Source organism: Triturus cristatus, chromosome 11 (genome assembly GCF_964204655.1).
Source record: "Triturus cristatus chromosome 11, aTriCri1.1, whole genome shotgun sequence".
Classification (NCBI taxonomy): domain Eukaryota; kingdom Metazoa; phylum Chordata; class Amphibia; order Caudata; family Salamandridae; genus Triturus; species Triturus cristatus.
The window spans coordinates 1,006,090,830-1,006,106,765 of record NC_140594.1 but is presented as its reverse complement, the minus strand read 5'-3'; the positions used below and the strand labels follow the sequence as shown (position 1 = coordinate 1,006,106,765).

At 43.9% G+C, this 15,936-nt stretch overlaps 1 protein-coding gene across 3 annotated transcripts in view; it reads right to left on the bottom strand.

Moving 5' to 3' along the window:
* LOC146785834 (transient receptor potential cation channel subfamily V member 6-like) overlaps positions 1–15,936 on the bottom strand; it is a 318,210-nt gene that overhangs the window by 248,565 nt on the left and 53,709 nt on the right. The gene's annotated exons all lie outside the window — the stretch shown is intronic.

Sequence of the window (15,936 nt, the reverse complement as noted above, 5' to 3'; positions counted from 1 at the left end):
AATTGAATGGGGCTTTGTGTTTGATAGAACTACTGATAGTTTCAGAGAGCCACCATCTTTGTGAGGGTCAGGGTTCTGGGGCAGTCCGTTATTACAGGCTGAATCCTGCAAAAATGTTGTTGTTCATCACTCGTGACCTATGCGCACCGATCGAATGCTCACCAATTGGATGGTCAAATTATTCCTGAGGCAACCGACTCCAAGTACAGCGAAGTTGAGCAGACAAGGCGAACTTTAATGAGCCCATTCAGAGTTCCCTTTTTGAAATAAAATAGGAGCACAACTCTGGCCCTCACGCAAGACATGGAGGACCCGATTCACAAGGAGCTTCTGCACTTGTTGGGGAGGCCCTGCAGTCATTAGGGAGTCTCCGCACTCAGGGAGAAATCTCAGCAATGAGATTGTGGAGATTCTGCTCCAAGTGCGGAGACTCCCTCACGACTGCGGGGCCACCACGGCGAGTGCGGACACCCCTTGTGAGTCAGTCCCTCAAACACTAACCGCATAGCGCCTATGACAAAGTCACACTTTTCCATATATATTGTGCTCCCATGTAGGATTGGGATTTCTATTACTTTTGACTTCGATGCTTGCAAAGGACACCTAAAATGCAACACAATAAAATCAGTTTGAAGATGAATACAAGCCCCATACCAGCAGTGCATTAATTTAAAGTGAACATTTAGAAAAATGTTCCTTTTATCTTGTGAGCACTTTTTGTGCTGGAACCTGCCAATGCCAGCAAGACACAGGCGAATATGGGACAAGTATACATTGCAGTGTCTAATAAATAAAGAAAGCATATATTAATATTTGCCTGGCTGTGGCTCCCACATTTACCAAAATGTAAAGATATATGTAACATTAGGTGAAACTGCAATGTCTGTTAGTCATTTGGCGAAAAGTTGTTTCCAAATTCTACTTTTCTGATCCTCCCAATACAAATCCTTGGCTAGGAATCGCCTAAATAGATGGTACAAATGTTAATTTTTCTACATGGGAAATACCTTGCCAGAATGTCACAAACAGCCCACATTACTAGGAAAAGCCTATATGAAATATCCCCATGATATGATATACCTCATAAATGAAGCAGGGCAATTTATTGGCTCAAAGACCAGCAGATTGGAATGGCCCTGCTGGGAACAGTGCATTTCGCTACCCAATTTCTCCGAAAAATTGACTAAAACACCTTCTATTTTAAAAGCAGCTATGCTGCAATATTGCAGAAGAGCATGGTCTCCTGAATGAACTTTCCCTGCAAAGAGTTGTTTTGGGTCCACTCAATAATACAATGTAGATAGATGTGGTCTCAAATGGTGCATTTTACAGCACAATTTCCTTAAAAAATTGATTTCGTCAAATTTCATAGATACGTCTGTGTATGCAAATTTACATTCAAAGGGAATGGATCACTTGTAGCTGGCACCAGGGTTCGGATAGTTGTTTCCGATATTTGGTAAAAAACCCTCATTCACGTAAGACAGTTCGTGGGCTGTATATCTTGATTCTCCGCCTTGATATTTAAATACGTGACAGCATCATCATAGGGTTTTTCCTATGCTTCCTCCAACCCGGAGGGAACCACTGGACGTTCCAGTAGTGATCAGGGAAAAAAAGGGAAATACAAAAAAGGGGAGAAGTGCTCAAGTGTTGTGATTGGTTAAAAAATTCCTCAAGCTACCTATATTCAAGTCAGCACAAGTCGTGACTGCACCAGAGCCGCGTTATACCGCTGCCTGTTTCGCCCTATGGAGTTCTGAATTGGAACCCCAAAGGTACTAACCTTAAAGAAGTTCATGTGATTATTATTGGAACTTCCACCTGACATTGGATACTATCCAAATCCCACTTTGCTTTCACCTGAGGTCCTGAAGAAAGCCCCCCGACCCTTCTGGGCATATTAGGGGCTTAAACATGTCGACCGACCACTCAGACTAAAACTGCAGCGGATTCATTACATGTCCATTCTGCAACTAGCTGTTTTTTATCCTTTTTCCCTGCACCTAATGGAATAAAATTGAATATAGGTAGCTTGAGGAATGTTTTAACCAATCACAACACTTGAGCACTTCTCCCCTTTTTTGCATTTCCCTTTTTTTCCCTGATCACTACTGGAACGTCCAGTGGTTCCATCCGGGTTGGAGAAAGCATGGGAAAAACCCTATGATGATGCTGTCACATATTTAAATATCAAGGCGGAGAATCAAGATATACCGCCCACGAACTGTCTTACGTGAATGAGGGTTTTTTACCAAATATCGGAAACAACTATCCGAACCCTGGTGCCAGCTACAAGTGATCCATTCCCTTTGAATATTACTAATTAGCTGGAAGCCGAATGGATCACAGCTTCTTCTATTTCCCTCCTCTTGATTGATATATGCAAATTTACATTGCCTTCAGGCTCCTTTTATTTTCCGTTCTGCTCTCTCTTAGCACGTTTGCTAGAATTAGTCATTTAACATGACCCCCCCGATGGGGAAATATGCGAAAGGAAGTTACAAAGACAACATAACCTCAGATGTGAGATGACAGAGTTATCAAACAGGTTACAGAGACCTTAAAGGTTCAGATAGCTGACATATCCATTAGGATATACTCACCTTACAGCCCTAGGCATTGAGCAGCAGTTATGGAGCATTATAAAAATAATTAAAAACTATACAGCAGCAGCGGTCTCAAATTTCCCAGACCCAATAGTTAATTCAATCAACGTTTTCTAGGTCGAGCCTAGCAGACAGCGCAAGCTGTCAAGTAGAAAAATTATTATTATTGTGAGCGTATCAAGAACATGGAGGGGCGTTGATCCCGCCCATTGCTTACCATTGGCTGTCTTTACTGGCACTTTCATTTGCCTGTTTCCCTTTTGATGAAGTGACTTGTTCATCTTATGTCTGTCCTTCAAGCTGGAGCCTTTCCAAGCCCTTCAACTGGTCACATTTTGGGGGCGGAGCTAGCCAAGCTTAGAGATGGCCACACTGTGAGCGAGCTTCTCTCGGACGCCAAGAAAATCGCTGAATTATATGCGCACAAGGAGCCCTGGAACCTAGCATCGAGTCGGATTACATGAGGAACACCGCCGGATCCCGCCAGCATACCGCCCTGTGGCCCTGAACACTCCCGCTGCCTCAAACAGATGAGAGTCAACACAGAGGCCTGGGGATGCGAAAAGTGAAGGTGAGGCCTCGGACTAAAGTGCGCGGCTGAGCCGCGACGTAACGCACGCACGCCGGCAGACCCGATCGGCAGACGGGTCCGGAAGAAGCGGGGCTGGTGCTGCTGGCAACAGCAGAAGAACGAATATGATGGTAAGACGCGCCACAGCGTACCGCCGCCATTGCACTACAGCCTCGTGGTGGGCAGTGTCCATCTGATGTGTGGCTCGGGAATCAGCCAATGCTGCCCGGAGGGATACATTACGCCCTGCAGAAACTTGTGCAAGGAAGCTAAAGGGGCAAAGACTATGGAATGCTTTGGTGGGTGTATGGGTCATGCCTTATCAACAGTATTCCCACATGGCCTGCTTTCTCTCATCCCAGGCGTGCAGTTGAGTGAATGGTAGCTGGCTGCTGGAGACGTACTGTTGTGCCATTGCGTGTTGGGCCTATACAGTTGTCGACGCTACTTGAGAAAGCGAGGCACTATACACCTCCTCAAAGGGGCCGGCCAGCAACCAGGCTGCAACTGTGATACTCGAAGTCAGGAGTTCTGCAAAAAAAGCTGCTGGGACATTTTTGAAATACATGGCGAGTGGCGAATAACCTTGTGCCTGAGGAGGCCTATCCCTGCACTATCGCCTTTACAACGCCGGCGGCTGTGAGGGAGAGGTCCTCATTGCTGAGTGGACTGCCTCTGCTGGTCACTAGACAAGAAGAGTGTGGGGTAGCGGCGGTCGGTTACTGGGAAACTATCCTTGATCAGTGAGACATTATTTTGGACCGTAAGGGCTTGCGACAAGGGGTCCAGGGTCAAGGCAGAGGTCAAATAGTGCATACTGAGAGCAAAAATACGCGGAAATCAAATATGGGCAAACTGGATAGGAACCAGCCAAAGATCACTTTTGAACAGGCAAAAAAGACAACGGAAGCCACCTCAGACATCGTCACAGGCGACGGCACCCGCCAGCAATATCGCCAGCGGAGACGTGCAGGCCATATTTGCATCTATCCAAGCTGCCCTCACGACTATTAATGGAAAGATTGACTCTCTCTCGTATAGGATGGACCGCCATACAGAAAGAATAGATATGGCCGAACGCCGAATATCTGAAACGGAAGATGCTCATAACCAACTGGAAACCAAACAGACCAAGATGGATAAACAATTGGCGGCGCTAACGGCGAAAGCAGAAGACTTAGAGGCAAGATCCTGCAGAAGTAACATACTCTTGATGGGTATAGCGGGAACAACAAACACAGGCCCCATGGAGCGCTATGTAGAACAGCTGTTGATTGCCCTGATGGGCAGAGAAAGCTTCTCTGATGTCTTCATAGTGGAAAGGGTGCACAGGTCCTTAGCCCCACCGCCACCGACGGGTGCTCGGCCGAGGCCCATCATCGCCAAGCTGTTAAATTACAGAGACCGAGATGTGGCCCTTAGAAAGGCTTGCGAGCTGGGAGCTCTGAAACATGAGGGAATGGAGATCTCACTGTATTCAGACTTCACGCCAACAGTCAAAAGGCGAGAAAGAAATTTAACCTGGCGGAAAGGAAGTTACGGGATCTAAACATCAAATATGCAAAGTTGTACCCCGCCAGACTCAAAATCATGAAAGATGGAAAATCAAAAATCTTCAATGAACCTAAAGATATTCTGAAGTATCTTCAGCAAAAAGGTTTGCAGAGAGCAAGACAGAGATCTCCAAGGGAGCGGCCGGAAGACCAAGCTGCCATATCAGACGTGGAGTGATAGGCCTGCCCTCATGAATGACCCTGGCGCTGTCCTGGTAATAGAGCCTTAGGGGAGATCTGAGGCTCTCAGACGTATGTTGGTCAACTGTGCTGCTCAAATGTTGTTATAACATTGAGCTGACCCCACGTGACCTGGACGTTCGCAATTGACTGATATACGTGAGTATTGGTGCACTGTCAGCAGAAGCAGAGGTCACTGGCGGAAGCACACACCGATACAAAGGGTCATGAGTTGAGATTGTGGTGTTTATTGATGGTTGCATAGCTTTAGTAAAGGACCCGAACATGATAGAGATACTGTTTATTAGACTGCTACAGATGACAATACTAACGCAAATGCTGCTTCATATCACTCTTCATGGTTCTTAGCCGGTAGTTCCGATGTGCATTAGAAATTGCATTATGGCGTCCCCCTTGTAACTACTGCAAGGGTATCTGAGCTAGGAAGCTCCCGCCCCCTAATGTGTACCATACTGCTAAGTTAGTTTTCCTTTTTTCTTTGGGAAGGGGGTGGTGGCGGGGAAGGGGCTGTGACATGTTTTTTGGGATTGTCTCCACTGCAAAGGGCAAAGTGGAGTGGGAGGGGGGAGGTAGGGGGTTCAAACAGAAAATACCATCCAGCGGCAGAGTTGCAGATACCGGTGCATATGGCGATGTAGGTTTTTACAAACCCCTGCGATTAGTAGAAGGCAGCAGGAAGAGATATGGCTAACACTCCGAAGCATTATAGAACATTAACATTAATGACCTGGAATGTCCGTGGACTTCACAATCCACAGAAAATATGGAAAGTCTTTGCTTACCTCGACAGGCACAAGGTAGACATCGCCTGCCTACAGGAAACACATTTGACAAGTGTTAGGGAACTTAAGAAAGGCGCTAGATGGGCCACCTATAAATTAGCATCCTCCTATTCCTCCTACGCCAGAGGAGTAATGCTATTGGTCAAGAGAACTGTCCCTTTCATACTCCTTAACTCTATCAAAGACGATCAGAGTCGGTACGTAATATTACAGAGAAATTTCGGGGGCACAGCTCTCACAATTGTCACTGTATATGGCCCCAATAATGATGACCCAAATTTTTATATACGGATCTGGACACAACTATGTGAACTACAACCCGCAGCCATCATATGAAGTGGAGATTTCAACACATGTTTAGATCCTGCGCTAGATAGATCGTCTGGCAATGATAGATAAGGTAAACAATCAGCTAAGGCCCTCAGGGAGGGAATGGAGGAATGGGACATGGTCGATATATGAAGACTACAACACCCAGGCAGCAAGGAAGGTACTTGTCTGTCACTAACGCACCATACATGGTCAAGAATAGACTACTGGCTTTTAGCACAGGATGTATGCACGTGGACCACTGCAGTTGAACATTTACCCAAAACATTGTCAGATCATGCCCCGGTAAGCCTTACATTAGCTATCCCCACTTACACTCCAAGACAGTTTACATTGAGACTACAACAAAATGCTCCTAAGGACCAGGTATTCCGTAGTGAGTTGCATCAGGCGATTGTGGACTACTTTGACCACAATTCCGGTTCGGTTAGCAGCGCAAAAACACTATGGTAATTAAGGTAATTATTAGGGGTCATTGCATTAGCAAACACGTGGGCATTCTACAAGATATTTAACAACAGCTAAGGATGACGGAAGCAGACATTAAAACGCTTGAGGAGGAATACACTACAACTTAAAATAATGCCACACTAGCCGAAATCAGACGACTAATAGACAAATATCATGAGTTTGCGGACGACGAGATAAAAGATGTCTCGCATAAATACACAGCCAGATGTTATGGAGAGAGAGGGAGACCTGGCCACGCGTTATCATACAAAATCAAACCTGCACATACAAAAATGTACATAACTCAGCTTAACGCTGAGCACCAACAGACATTATACGACACCCCTGCTATATTAGACTGCTTCACCAAATATTACGCCGACCTATATACCACTCAGTCGACGACCTCCCCATCTGAAATAAATGAGTATCTGGACGATTTAGCATTGGCATGGTTATCTGACACACACCGTGAATATTTCTGCCATCATATCACGGAAGACAAACTCAGAGAGGCGAATAATTCCCTTCCCAACAACAAAGCTCCAGGTCTAGATGGAATCCCAGGAGAATTTTATAAAGAATTTCGGGATCTACTGATTCCTCATCTAGCAGAAATGTATGAGGAAGCTTACGAGGAAGGCACACTCCCCATATCCCTACGGGAAGCACTTTTGATAGCACTCCCTAAGCCAGATAAGGACACATAACATACGCACAATATTCGCATTATATCACCAATTAGACCCGAACATTCCAGCAGCCGTGGCCCTATTGGATGCGGAGAAGGCCTTTGATTCAGTGGAATGGGTCTTTATGCTCACAGTGCTGTGTAGGATGGGTTTTCCCGAGCCATTTTTTAGATGGATAGCGCTATTGTACACAGAACCTAAGGCACGAGTCAGGATTAATGGGTTGACGTCAGACCCAATTGATATAACACGGGGTACTAGGCAGGGTTGCCCATTATCACCAATGCTCTTTGCATTAATATTAGAACCCTTATCTTGCAAATTTCGTCAAAAACACTACAGATCAACCCTATAATTTGGCCTCAGGCCCATCGGCATCTCACTATATGCAGATGACATGGTCCTCTATACAAGTCACCCCGACACCAACCTCAATCCACTTATCAGAGAATATATTAGATTTGAACACCATTCAGGACTCCATATTAATTGGGACAAATCAGTAGTTATCCCCCTCACAGCAGCAACCCCACAACCAAACCTAGATTACCCCCTGAAATGGCAGATGGAACAGGTAAATTACCTAGGTGTATAGATACATTGTAACCCAGGCACGGTAATTAGGGAGAACGAAACTTGAAGACCAGGTAGGTAAGTGGATTAAAATGCCCCTCTCCTTGGCGGACAGAATAGCGCTTCAGAAGATGATACTACTGCCTAGGTTTTTATACTTGTTTTACCGATATGGCTAACGCAGGCATTTTTCACTAGACTACGTTCAGTCTTACAGTGTTTAACATGGGCAGGAAAGCAAGCCAGAACTAGCTGGCAAATCATAACACAACCTCATCACCAAGGGGGTTTTGGGGCACCAGACCTCCAGCTATATTTTTACTGTGTGCAATCACAACATGCTCACTATTGGACGAGACCTCATGCACATATTCCACACATAGAAATAGAACACAACAGTGTATACCCCTCGCCATTGACGGCATTTATAATGGACCCGAAGAGAATTACGCCACGGGATACGATACACACGGTTCACTGCACATCCCGAGCATGGCACACGCTGGCACATAGAGCACACAAGCTCCCGATATAGGCCAAGGCGCTCCCGCTGGCTCGATATCCCAAACTCACAATGACTCAGGAGAAAAAAATGGCAACACTGCTAGCGGATATGGGGCTGACCACTATGGGCGATACGTTCCCACACAATCACTTTATTTCATCGGAGGACCCATCACTTTGCGCACATTAATCGCCACTAAAGAAGTTCGCCTATCTGCGACTACGCATGGCAATTAGGGAACTATATGAATCTTTTCCGGATGAACCCATGCCACTGAATACACTACAAATACTCTTGACAGCACCTACATGGAAAAACGTAGTAACGCACCTCTACAACGCAACACAAGTGGAACAGGTAAGAGGACCAAACATTGCAGTTCGCAGGTGGGAATTAGCCATTGGCGAACCAATAGACGAACAGGATTGGCAATATAGATGCACACAACTGCAACTACTTACATCAAACTGTAATTTACGCATCATTCATTTTAATTTCATACACCAAATTTACTACACCCCGGTCAAGCTACACAAATTCAGATTAGGGAAAACGATAGATGTCAGAGATGCAAAATGCCGAATGTGGATTTCTTACATATGTCGTGGGCATGCCCGCAACTCTACACGTACTGGCAAGACATCACAAATACGCTCACCACCATGTTATCAGAGCAGATTCCAAACACCCCTTTGGTATGCATATTGGGTATACGCAAACTCAAGTTAGCTAGACGTAGGAAATTCCTGGCAGTTGCGCTCTCACTTGCCAAACGGCGCATAGCAATGCGCTGGGGGAGCAAGAGACCCCCAAGGCTTAAAGACTGGATCGCTGACATGACCTATTGCAGAGAGATACTAGAGGCGTATGCAGAAGACATACCACAGGCCTCGAGACCTAGAGATTTCTGGGACCCACTAGTGCAATACCTGCAGTCAGCGCAAGGGGATGACGAAACACCATAAGGGCACATTCTCAGCCATAGAACATCCAAAACCAACTAGGGAAGGCAAGGACGGTCAAGAGATGTGACACGGATAAATGTATTGTATTACAACACGTCAAAGCAATGTACGATACATGTCCACGGAAGTCATTTATTCAGTTATGCATAAGTGTAAAGTAAAAAAGTGCTATATATCTTAAATGTGAACAATGTTATGTGACCTTTAAGTCGCGCATATGTAAAATGCTTTATGTTTTGTGATGACATGCTGCTGGATGGACAAAAATAAAATAAAGGAGAATATCTTTTTCTTTTGTCTTTATCACTCCACAAGGGCGCATGTGTTTTCCAGATTTCTCCTTAGTGCGCTTCTGTCCCCCACCTCTGTGTTCCATGTTGCGCTCTCTCCCTCTCTTGCATGTGTGCGCCCCCACTGCCCTCCATGGTGCATTCCTCGTGTTCTTCTGTTGCTTTTTCCCCCAGCTCCACGCTGCACTCTCTCCCACCGATTTGCATCCCTCCAATACTCCACGTTGTTGTCTGTCACCCGTTTGATTTTTTCCTCCCCCCCAACTGCACCCTACATGTTGCTTCCCCCATCTGCATCCCCTGTGTTACTTCCACCTCGCCAACCCCATTTATCCTTTGTTTTGCTTTCACCCCCTGAAGCCCTAAGTTATTTCTGTCCTGTATATTGCTCTTACAGGTTTAAAACAAAACGTGTTTCTGCTTTTTTTCCCATTGTATTTACTATTCTCCTCTTATTGGTAAATTAAAAGGAAAACAACGCCTGCTGCATTGTGTAAGCATAAGCACGCATGGTGCGTGTGCCTACAAAATGGTGAGCATAGGTTTTTTATTCTATTTTTGAGGATGTTGTGCATTATTTCTAAAAACCATTGGTAAAGTCAAAAGGTCCCAAACACAAGACCTATTGGCTTTGTCAGTACTTATTTTTGGATAATGCTATTTGTAGTCCTGAATTTGTAATTGGACAAATAATTATAAAAACAGAAGAATGCAAGGCTGGATAACCCTCTGATGCTTGCACCTTGGAAATTCGAAAGAGCAGAATAAATAGACATGATGAAATGCTTCCACGCGAGTCATAAAATGGCTACCAGAGCAATATATTCTGCCTGGCGTGAAGGAAATGTTGTCATAACACAGGAAATAACCATCGAAAACTGAGAATGATTTATCACTCAAATGACATCTTAAATATATTTTGGAAAATTAATTTCTGTTGACACCAAACACCAGCTGGTCATTCCTGGAAAATTCGCTGTCCACAGTCGAAAGATTCTCATTAACTGAAATGTATACTTGTCACGAAATAGGCGTTGTTATTTCTGGTCTGTTTTATTTGACAGCTGTACACTTTCTCGAATCGGACAATATTTTATCATGATTTTATCTAACCAATTTTGTTTTGCAATTTGTTGTAAACAAAACCATGATTTTCAATTTCCGATGAGTTGGCAGAGTCCATGCTTTCTTTTAATTGCACCATTTAACTTGCAACTTGTAGCATGTAAAAAATAAAATATTCGGTACTTCCGAAATGCTCTTCGAATGTTTCTTCAAATATACACACAATAGCATCAGAAACCTCAAAAATGGATTCATACTGTTGTGTAAGAAAGCAACATTTTCACTCGAGATTCGGTAAAGGGGTTTAACACCTGTTTTTTTTACCATGGGATGTTTGATCATGACTCTCAAATCTACACAGAGTCTAAAGGTGATAATGAGCATGGCATAATTTTGAGCAGTGCCCCTGAGCCATGACTCACCTTCTGTAGTCCTACAGTGTTATTCACTAGTCCATTGCATTTAGGAACCTGGACTTGTAATTAGCATTATGGGGCATAGTTATTAAAAACTCATGTAACCTTTAACATTATATGCACATTCCTGTCCTTTCCTTGCACTGGTGCACAGTGTGCTGCCCCTTGCACAATGGGGCCAGGGGGCCGGCGTTGTAGGGGTGATTGTTTTTGTGCCGAAGGGACACCTTCCTGCGCAAAAACAGTCCCCTGAGACATGTTCCTATTTCTCTGTGTTCCATGTTGCGCTCTCTCCCTCTCTTGCATGTGTGCGCCCCCACTGCCCTCCATGGTGCATTCCTCGTGTTCTTCTGTTGCTTTTTCCCCCAGCTCCACGCTGCACTCTCTCCCACCGATTTGCATCCCTCCAATACTCCACGTTGTTGTCTGTCACCCGTTTGATTTTTTCCTCCCCCCCAACTGCACCCTACATGTTGCTTCCCCCATCTGCATCCCCTGTGTTACTTCCACCTCGCCAACCCCATTTATCCTTTGTTTTGCTTTCACCCCCTGAAGCCCTAAGTTATTTCTGTCCTGTATATTGCTCTTACAGGTTTAAAACAAAACGTGTTTCTGCTTTTTTTCCCATTGTATTTACTATTCTCCTCTTATTGGTAAATTAAAAGGAAAACAACGCCTGCTGCATTGTGTAAGCATAAGCACGCATGGTGCGTGTGCCTACAAAATGGTGAGCATAGGTTTTTTATTCTATTTTTGAGGATGTTGTGCATTATTTCTAAAAACCATTGGTAAAGTCAAAAGGTCCCAAACACAAGACCTATTGGCTTTGTCAGTACTTATTTTTGGATAATGCTATTTGTAGTCCTGAATTTGTAATTGGACAAATAATTATAAAAACAGAAGAATGCAAGGCTGGATAACCCTCTGATGCTTGCACCTTGGAAATTCGAAAGAGCAGAATAAATAGACATGATGAAATGCTTCCACGCGAGTCATAAAATGGCTACCAGAGCAATATATTCTGCCTGGCGTGAAGGAAATGTTGTCATAACACAGGAAATAACCATCGAAAACTGAGAATGATTTATCACTCAAATGACATCTTAAATATATTTTGGAAAATTAATTTCTGTTGACACCAAACACCAGCTGGTCATTCCTGGAAAATTCGCTGTCCACAGTCGAAAGATTCTCATTAACTGAAATGTATACTTGTCACGAAATAGGCGTTGTTATTTCTGGTCTGTTTTATTTGACAGCTGTACACTTTCTCGAATCGGACAATATTTTATCATGATTTTATCTAACCAATTTTGTTTTGCAATTTGTTGTAAACAAAACCATGATTTTCAATTTCCGATGAGTTGGCAGAGTCCATGCTTTCTTTTAATTGCACCATTTAACTTGCAACTTGTAGCATGTAAAAAATAAAATATTCGGTACTTCCGAAATGCTCTTCGAATGTTTCTTCAAATATACACACAATAGCATCAGAAACCTCAAAAATGGATTCATACTGTTGTGTAAGAAAGCAACATTTTCACTCGAGATTCGGTAAAGGGGTTTAACACCTGTTTTTTTACCATGGGATGTTTGATCATGACTCTCAAATCTACACAGAGTCTAAAGGTGATAATGAGCATGGCATAATTTTGAGCAGTGCCCCTGAGCCATGACTCACCTTCAGTAGTCCTACAGTGTTATTCACTAGTCCATTGCATTTAGGAACCTGGACTTGTAATTAGCATTATGGGGCATAGTTATTAAAAACTCATGTAACCTTTAACATTATATGCACATTCCTGTCCTTTCCTTGCACTGGTGCACAGTGTGCTGCCCCTTGCACAATGGGGCCAGGGGGCCGGCGTTGTAGGGGTGATTGTTTTTGTGCCGAAGGGACACCTTCCTGCGCAAAAACAGTCCCCTGAGACATGTTCCTATTTCTATGTGTGATGCAGAGTGCAAAATGCAGCACACATAGAAAGAGGAAAAAACGAGGTGAAATAATGATATTTCTCCTCGGAGGCGTAGCATTTTGCAGTTTCCCAGGTCTACCACTAAGGGTAAATCTGGAAATGTCCCGAAATCCATGGGTGGATGGGTGGGAACACCCCCGCTCCACCCATCGAAGGCATCCCTGGGGCAGAGTAGCGCAACTCAGCGATTTGCCCTGTGTTGTGTTACTCTGGATTAATCAAGCCACTAACGGTGGCCTTGCGTGGCTTGATAAATCTAACTTAGTAGTTGCATCACCCTTGCGTCCCCTTGCGTGGCATAGGGGGGATGCAACTTGTTGATAAATATGCCCCTCCAGTATCATGCAAAGTGATATAGCCCAAAATGCCAGGACTGGCTGAATGTTCAGAAATGACTTTGGGAATTTTGACAGCTAATAGGTAGTCAAGTACAATTATCTTGGTAGATTAAACGATCATTAAGTGTCTACTACAGCACACCCTTCCTCAACTCCCTCTCATAAGAATCTGTCAAACTATTGCCTCCTTCTGTACACAAGCAGGACTGGACTGGGATCGCAAACACGCCCTGGCAATTACTCCTGACTGGCCTCCGGGGGGGGGGGGGGTGAGGTGGGGGTAGCTGGCAGGAACGCTGCTGCACTTTTGTTACAAGGGCCCCCAGGAACATAAACAGCCCCACCGGTACAAGACCGGCCACTATCCTTCTGGCCCACAGGGGAAACGCCCGGTGCCCGCTATCTATGGCTAGTCCGGCCCTGTACATAAGATAAAAACAATTAGTTCTGCAGCACCAACTTATTTAATTCAATTTCCACATACTCCAATGTAATTCAGGTCCCTGGTTGAGGATGTATAGGGAGGCAAATAAATAAATAAAGATGCAAATGTCTGTCAATCCCAAAACAACTATTACCTAGTAGTGTACTTTATTAGACATGCCGTTAAAAAATACATTTGCTAAAAGTTACAACTTTGGTTTGGAAGATGTGTTTTGGATTCAAATTTCTATATTCTTTGAACAGGCTAGTAGTAAACTGTGTTGAAGTTTGATCCATCAAAAACAGGATAGTGACACTCATGTGAGTCTTTATTTGTTATCCTATAATATAACATTTGGATTGTTTGCGACCTGAGAGGAATCTACTGGTGGTGACAATGATCTTGGCATGCATCAACATGCATAGTTCGACTGAGTCCTTTTGTTGAATTTACCTTGTACTTTTATTCTCTTGATTCAGTTGTGGGTTTGACACAATCAGTTAGTCATTGTTTTGCTTCCCTTCACTCATTCTAGGATCCAAAATTGTTGTACTATACTCGGCACTTATTCTATTTTTATGAATAACGGTAAGATACTTTCTAGTACTCCTAATGATTTGACAGCGATAATTCCTCCATTATGGCAGAGGGCCGCCACCCCGCCGGCTGTGAGCGGAGCAGGTGCACACATTGATACAATTATAATAAACACCATTTTATTATAATGTGTTGCAGGCTTGCACTGTTACAGCGCGAGGGCAGGGGGCGGGGCTGATGAGTGAAATTGCACTATTACTTCAGTCCCTGCCAGTGCGCATGTCAGATTGACCGGCTCTCTAGAGCAGGCCAATGTGACATGTGCACTTCACAGATATCAATCCCAGGGCTGAGAAACAGCAGAAAAGTTGCAGTCACAGGCCCCCAGCCTCAACATGAGTAGTGGGTTAGCATCCTCCAACCAATCCATCTCCAGGATTGGTTGGTTTCACATTGCACAAGGGAGGAAGTCCTTCACTTTCTGCCTCGAGTCTCCGCAGAGAAGAGCACCAGGTTGAAGAGAGAGACCGCAACCAGACCCTGCATGCCAGCAAGTGCAACATATATGGTGAGATTTTTGGCCATCGAACCCACCCTATTTTAATGTTGACGACCGCCACTGTGGACAGAAATGCTTAATTAAAAAACAGATTCAAACCTGAGCTTTGACTGTGTAATCTATTGTTCTTCTCATCTCTACAAACCTTTCAAAGCTATTGTCGTCCGTGCTCTTTTTGGTCCCCATGCCTTTATGACTATTGAGAGCAGTGGCAATTCTTGAAAAAGCCAGCGCACTGAACATTTCCCATAGGCCTGTGCAAGCATATGTTCTGGTAAAGTGGGGTGCCTAATTTTCTCTGATTGCCTGGATTATCTGCCTTTTTGTTGCATGCTTATTTAGTGCATATCTGTTATTCTGGGTTTCTCTGTCCCAGAAGTACAATTGTGGACTTTGGACAAAAACATTGACTACTGCTAATTATGTTTGATCCTTAATCCATATGGTATATAGAACTGACCTGTTTATCATATATGACTTTAAGAAGTGTAAATGTTATGTCTAAGAACATATGTACACTATGATTTATAGAGAATATTCAGACTCCTCATAGTTTGAATGATTTAAATAAAAGTCTCTTTAACTCCAGGCCTTTTTAATTTTCCTAGTAAATTAGGCAGATTACATCTAAAGAGATGTATATTCCACCTAATGTTTAATGAGTTGTATTTCCTGAAATAGTAAGAAAGGTGATTTTTCATTGTGCTGCGACCTGTTCCAGGGGTGTTCTCACCTTCCGGGGAGGTCAGCAGTGAACAGTGGTGAAACATTACTGGGAAGGGCCCACGGGCATCTGTCTTACTGGCAAAGCATGTTTCTTAAGCAGTGGAGCAGAAATGTGTTAATGGTTAGATAATATACAGGTGTAAATCCTGAGATTTACCCTATGCAATTTGGTCAGTACTGGGTCTACCATCTTGAACTCAAATATCTTCCTAAGAGATTTAATTCTAACAACACTTGTGATCATTCTTAGGCCAGACTTAGGTCTAGGACTATTGAAACACATTGGGCCCTATTATGATGTTGGTCGGAAAGCCTCCAATCTGTGATTGGAGGCTATCCGACCAACATCATAGGTTTCAATTTCGACTGCCATA